The sequence below is a fragment of the Trichomonas vaginalis genome, chromosome III (assembly GCF_026262505.1).
Source record: "Trichomonas vaginalis G3 chromosome III, whole genome shotgun sequence".
Taxonomy (NCBI): Eukaryota; Parabasalia; order Trichomonadida; family Trichomonadidae; genus Trichomonas; species Trichomonas vaginalis.
Genome location: NC_067205.1, coordinates 20,791,334 through 20,798,663, shown reverse-complemented (window position 1 = coordinate 20,798,663; position 7,330 = coordinate 20,791,334). Strand labels below are relative to the sequence as shown.

Sequence of the window (7,330 nt, the reverse complement as noted above, 5' to 3'; positions counted from 1 at the left end):
CAGAAGTCTTTTGCATTCCTGACTGTATAAATTCAACGATGGCATAATATTTCTCTTACGTCGAATGTAACGTTGAAGAAATTCAATGAGTTCACTGTCTGGAACTTTAACGACAGAGGCTTGAACTTTTGACATAAATGTTTTCGCTGTTGAGTCCATGAGTCTGAAGTTGCTGATATAATGATTTGGTCATAATATGAGTCATTTCCTAAACGCTCTGTTATGAGTATATGCCGAATGAGGTTGAATGTCTTTTCCTGACCCCATCTTTCCACAATAGAAATAAACACCATTTGAACAGAACTCATAGTCCTTACTGAAAGAAGAATGAGAGAAGAGTTAAGTTTGTCTGTAGTTTCATTCATGTCTTCATCTACGTCATGTATTAAATGCTTCATTTTATCTCCATTAAAAATGCAAGTCAGAAATATTCAGAACATAGCACCGAGTCTAACTGACAAGAGTATAAAAATATACTATGAACATGTTATGATGAAACCAACCAAAATTCAAGAAAGTCAGTATACTTATGAATATCCAAGACACTGGGTAGAGTATGTAGGAGGTGAGAAAGCTATTGAAATCAACAGGTTCGAAGTATTCCAAGCAGGAAGAACAATATTATTGAAGAACTTTAATGTTTTGAGATATAATGATGAACAAAGAAGCAAATAGTTTTTCCTGTTGCTGTGGTGACTAGACACGGAGATGACATGAAAGTTTTTAATACAAAGCTTCAAACGGTAGTGAGAGAACAACTGACTGCGGAAGGACATCCATTACCTTCAGAAGTTACCATAGCATATATTTTGAAACAAACTCAATAGATTTTAAAGTCATCTCTGCAAGAAGTCAGGTTTTACATTTAATGAAGCAGATGTATATTCGAATGAAAACTTCAAAGCTATTGCATGTTAGATAATGACGATTGCTTTAAGAAAATATTTAAATACAGTGACTCAACGATGTCAATAGATGACCTTCGTGGAATGTTACCATCGACGTTTACAGTAGAAGGTTCAGCAGATTGCTTACAAGATTGTCAATTGGTGGTATTTGGTCTCGTGAGAACATTTGTTATAAAATCCAGTATAAGTGATTTGCTGAAGAATCTATATTATGTCTTTCAAACTATATGTATTCGCCGCCAAAGCATTATGTATAAAAACTTTGTCAGTAAGTTTAACATAAGACTTGTCGAACCTTCTTCGATGAAAGATGTTTGTCTACCTAAAGATGGAAAGGATGGACTCATTATTGAGATGATTTTAATAGCATATTAAATGAGCTTGTTTCTTGAAGGTCATTCATGATGAAAACTGTTGTAGAAGATGTTAGCAATTGTTCAGACATTTTGAAGCGTATAGATGATATAAGAAAGAAGTTAAGATAGACCGCAAAGCGGTGAGGGCGAAGCCGTGAGAACGCTTATGTTTCATTGACTTTCTCCAGTAACGAGAACTTTTATGAGATAATATTGAAGAGAGATGTTTTAATATGGTGTAAATGGTAGCTTGGGGCAGCTTTATGCGCAATGGGAACAAAAGCTTAGCATTTGGAGCAAAAGCACTTGGAGTTTATGACGCAGTAAATAAATGAGTGGAGGAAGAGTTTCGAAGAAATAGATGCAAATAAAGGGAAGATTGGAGGCTGGGTTGCAAAGAAGTTAAGATTAAATAAAATAGGGCTCATAAATAAAGCATCCATTTGGTTGCGACTGAGTCAGAAATGCTTTAGGAAAGGACGATGAGTTTGCAAAACACGCAAAAGACTTTAATGACCAGATGAAAGGTGAAACAATTGCATTTAAATAGAGTCGATGGAACTAAAGAAAATGTTTTCTTCTCCACCAGTAGTTCTTCCGTATGGTCCTATGGAATGTATGGAAACCTTACGAAGACCATTTGACCCATTGACTGGTGGAAGTAACTGGTATCATTACGGCCGAAGAGAAAGACAGTCAAGTTGGAGACAGACGTGAAGAAAGCAACTAAAAAGAAACCAAGGAAGAGAGTTATAAAGCAATGAATTCAACAGGGTGAAAAAAAGGTGAAAAAAGAGGTGAGATCTCACCACTTCACCTAAATTTTTTTTGTGCTATGTTTTCATACGTGTGAGGGTGGTGATATCATTAATTTTTAAGTTTATTTTTATTTTATTTTTTATTTGGATGTAAATGACAGAACAAAAGCAACTCATACAAATCGAAAATTATAACAAACATACATTTAAACATTTATTCTTCCTTCCTGAGCATAACATGTTCTTTCAAATACATCCGAGACCAGTTGACTTTTCATGACTGTGTATAAAGATAGAAATATTTATATCATTAAACCATATGATGACGAAGGTAAGTTATGTAAATTGTACGTTAAGAAGTTAGAGAAAGTTTATGGCTTCAAGTATGACTACAATAGGGTTAACATTGATGATGAAGATATTGAGGAAAATTTATGAGAACATTAGTGAAGTCGTTAGTGAGAACGATAGTGAGAACGTTTATTTTTACATTAGTGAGTTCGTTAGTGAAGTGGTTGGCGGCTTTGTAAATATTAAGGTTAAGTTAGTGTTGTCGTTGTGTTGTAAAATATACGTTAACGGTTTTGTAAAGTGTCAAATTCACATTAATGGGTAAGGTGGAACGCAGTGCCGCCGTACCTTTGATTATGTTACTAACTATGGTAACATTAAATGCCTATACCTGTTGCGTCAGAAATTTCTTGTACTTTACTTTGAGGAAATTCTCTAACACGATGACTTCTCTCATGTGGTCAATAGTCTCTCCATCTACTCCAGCCTGAATGCAAGCATAAACGAAACAATTGTCTTCTGTCATAAGTGCTGCAGTTCTTTTGTTCAATTCATTGAAGATTTGTAGCGCTCAAGATTTATAGGTAATGTGCAAGATACTTCCAGAACTGACCGCTTCTCTTCTTATAAAACTTCTTTTCACAATTATCTTTCCAAAAGCTTTCTATAAGTGCTGGGTTTCCTGTTTGCTTAAGAGCTTCCAAAATGGCTTTCTCGGTCATTTGTCAGTGTGCTTTCATCTCTATATGGTCTCTTTTTTGTTTGCCTTTCTTTAACATTCTGACATCGTTAAGCCTTCATATTCTGTTAAATCATACATCTTTATTTCAGTAAGATTCTTTATGTTTGTCAAGAAGAAGTCATAGTGCATTTCAACAATACCTGCAGCATTTGCTTCTCTCTCTGATATAAGTTCTCCTTCAAGAGCTGATGTAGTAATGTTCCAATATTATTGAGGTTTAACGTAGAACATTCATACTTTCCACCAAGTTTAATAACTACCATCCATTCTGTTGTGAGTTTATTTTAATTTTCTCTAAAGTCTCATGAAAACCTTACCGAAATGTTTGTGTAGTAGTCTCTGTTTGGTTCATCTAAGCTTCGATGTTAAAGTCAATGAGTCTATTGCCTGACTCCACATTTCTCTTCCTATTCTCTTCATCTTTCTTTAACCATCTCTCACCTTCTTTTGGTTTGTCGTCAATGGAAGGAATGACATCGTTAGCTTTGCGAACTTGTTCTATAGCGCTCTTAAACATCTCTCTTCTCTGTTGTTTCAGTGTGTCGTCTTCTTCCTTGTTTCACCAACGTTTGCATTTGTTATGTCAAACATTTCTCTTCTTACTTAATGAGGTACTGAACGTTATGATATAAGTCAATAGCAACGTCATTTAAAGGAAATGCTCTTGCATGGACTTCGTCCTCGCCGCGTTTGCGGCTTTAGAGACTCATGATTCTATCATAACTTATTGCACATTATAGTCTTTAATGAAGTAGCGATGCTTTTTTGTTTGTTGCGTAATGCTTTGCAACATCTATATTAGCTTCTGTAAGAAGTTGTTTTATTCGAGTGTTCTAACTTAGACAACTTCGATACATCTTTAGTAGAAATAAAAAAATATTTTTGAAAAAATAGATTAGATTTTTAAAGTTATTTTTCAAAATAATTTAATATTTTTATTTTAATGAAACACATGCAAGATTGGCAAGTTCTTTTCATACAATGCTCTCGCTACTGCCATCAAGAATGAGTTAATAATGCTTTCAATGTTAATGTTATCTTTAACAAGAAGTTTGTGAAAGAATCTAAGTTTGGTCAGTATGTCAACATTAGCTATCTGTCATTGACCGCAAACGTTATACTTCACAAGAGTTAGCAGTAGTTTTGAAACAAAAGAGTTTCTTCGTGAATGTCAAAGATACTCATTATACTGTTATAAAGAACTCTAATATTGACTTCTTCAGTATTGCTTTAAATCTTTCCGAACAGAAAGAATATAAGAAGGTGAAACAAATGTGAAATATTATCCTTCATCTCTGAAGACAATAACAAACAAGATGTTATACAGAAATTCTTACCAAAGGTTGAAGAAGTTCTATTGACATTGACAAGGAAGTGAAATGGTTGAAGAAATTGACCCTGAAGCTATTTAAGCAAAAATATATTTTTGGTTAGTCTTCATATCGATATTTTACAACAATTCCCCAATGTATAAACTTTTCATCGCTTTCATAAGCTTTATATACCTTCAGAAATTTTGCATAATCTTTAGAAGCATTTAGATATTGTTTAAATGCTTTGTATGTCTTCAGAAATTTTGCATAATCTTTTTACATGTTGTTCGTTCTCTTCTTCTGTCATGAGTTCCGAATATTCTAATTCATGTTCTTCTCATATGAGATAAAATTTTATAAAAAAATAAAATTAGCTTAGATTTTTTATTCTTCCTCTTTGAAGTTATCGAAATATTCTGTTATTTTTTCCTTCAGTAATGTTAAGTCTTCTTTGAATGTAAGTATTGTGCAACCTTTGATGTCATAGTGTGTTTGAGGAAGAGTATTTTTGACATTTCCTTTTTTTGCTCATTCGGTGTCATTGAAATCGGTAAGTTTTCACGATAGAACAGTTTCTGTCAGATTTATATATTTTAGCTAAGTCATAAAAGCTCTTGTTGTTTCTTCTGACTAAATGCAACATAACCATATCTTTATCTTCTTCTTTCTCCAACTCTTCAGTATATATCATATACTTATAACTCTTTTCTTTCTTTTGGTACTGAACGCGGTATTCTTTTCTGTATGCTTTTGTCTTTGGATTCAATGCCTTCATCTTTGCTTGAAGTTTCTTTTCCATTCTCCACGTTCTGCTTTATATAGTTCATCTAACATCATGAAAATATAACAAGCATACGAGGTGAAGCCCACATTGCTACAGCATTTACTAAAAGTCTATGAGTTAGTATACCTAACTGGGTACGGCGGCACTGCGTTCCCTTACCCAAGATAACAGTTTGACACTTTACAAAACCGTTAACGTATAATTTTTACAACACAACGACAACACTAACTTAACCTTAAATATTTACAAAACACAACCACTTCACCTCACTAACGTTTTCACAAACGACTTCACTACTGAAAAAAAATAAACGCTCTCATTACAAAGTATTGCAACTCTCCCATTGCTGTGCTTCACATAACAGTTCATATCTTCTGACTCACTTTTCTTCTTCATATAGGTCAAAGTCACTGTCAAAATAAATGTATGTAAGTTTTGACAAGCTAATGAAACACGCTTACCGTTTGTATCTATTGCTTTATATATCTCCCATTTATGTTTGTTGTCATAAACGCTCAAACTAACTTTACCCTTTCTCCCTCGTATCTGATAGAATGTATTTTCACGAGGAACGAAGAACAAGTTCTTGAACTCATGACCCGTTGTAGTTTGTTATCTCAATAGTTTTCGTCATTTATATAAAAATAAAAAAAAAATAAAATAAAAAATAAAATAAAAAATAATAAACTCCTCACCTACTCCTCGGTCTAATCCTCAGACTCCCTCCTCAGATTATCCTCAAACTCCTCAGATTAGCTCAGACTCCTCTCAGATTATCCTCAAACTCCTCAGCTACTCCTCAAACTCCTCGGATTATCCTCAAACTCCTCAGACTACTCTTCAAACTCCTCAAATTATCCTCAGACAACTCCTGAAACTACTCCTCAGAAACTCCTCGGATTATCCTCAAACTCCTCAGACTACTCTTCAAACTCCTCAAATTCTCAACAACTCCTGAAACTACTCTCAGACAACTCCTCAGATTATCCTCAAACTCCTTCAGATTATCCTCAAACTCCTCAGACTACTCCTCAAACTCATCAGATTATCATCAACTCCTCAAACTACTCCTCGTCTAATCCTCAGACTCCTCCTCAGATTATCACTTACATATATATATCGATAATTAAATAATTATTATTATACTTTCTTTATTTTTTTAATTTTAAATAATATTAATTATTTCTACGTTAATGATGAAAGAGAAAGAGGAGTAAAAAGAGGAAAGAGAAAAGAAAGAAAGAGAGAAAAAAGAGAAAGAAAGAAAGAAAGAAAAAAAAAAGTGGCGATAATTTTGTATTGTTTTGTTATTCGGCCGAATGGCGGGTACAAAGTACCGCCATTCGGCCCCAAAAATGGCGTATTATCTTATTTTTAACGGTCATGGCGTAAAACCGTCGCATCCCTAGTCTGGCAAAAGAATCTGTGAAACTTTTTCACAGCCCATAAAATGCACATGCTTCTATTATTTTAAGTTTGCTGCACATTGTTAAATTAATAATTGTAAGATTTACACATTCACTAAACTTAATTTTGCTATTGTTGTTAAGTAGGAGTGTCTGCAAATGTAAATGTAGCTAAAGAATTTAGAAAACTAAAGCAACTGTCATTTATGACTTCACAGCTGGCTGATATTCTGAGATGAGGTGAAGGATCAGTAACTTGAATAAGTGTTTTACCATATCTTGAGTAGCATTTGATTCAATATCTTTGTAAAAATGTAGAAAAAGAGAATCATTTTAATTTTTTATGTTTTTACTGTTGTATTTTGGCCATTGTATAGTTTTATAATACCTGTTTTCTTAATTTATTGCTTATTTTTGAATTTTACTCGGATTTTCGAATGATAATAAACGTTCAAAGTTATAATTCTCAATAGAGCTCTTGTTTTTTAGTATTTACTCCACTATTGAATTTATTTTTCATAAACAATCTGACTGTGCAAGATAGGGGCAAAGACGTGATTGGATGTTGAAGTTTTAAAAAGACAATAAAAAAGATTATCAGAAATCAAACTTCAAATTGACTGTTTTATTGAGTATTGTGAATTTCTTATAATATTGAATAATGATAAAATTTCGGATTGATGTATCATTGACTCAGGTTTCAATTTCTATCGTTCTGATTTGTAAACTTTTTACAAAAATTCGACCTGGGCAAAATTCTATCAGTTTGGGA

The 7,330-nt window shown here is 33.3% G+C and overlaps 2 annotated features.

Annotated features, from left to right (window-relative positions):
• Positions 1 to 2,681: part of a mobile genetic element that runs on past the window's edge.
• Positions 2,682 to 5,267: 2,586 nt separating this feature from the next.
• Positions 5,268 to 7,330: part of a mobile genetic element that runs on past the window's edge.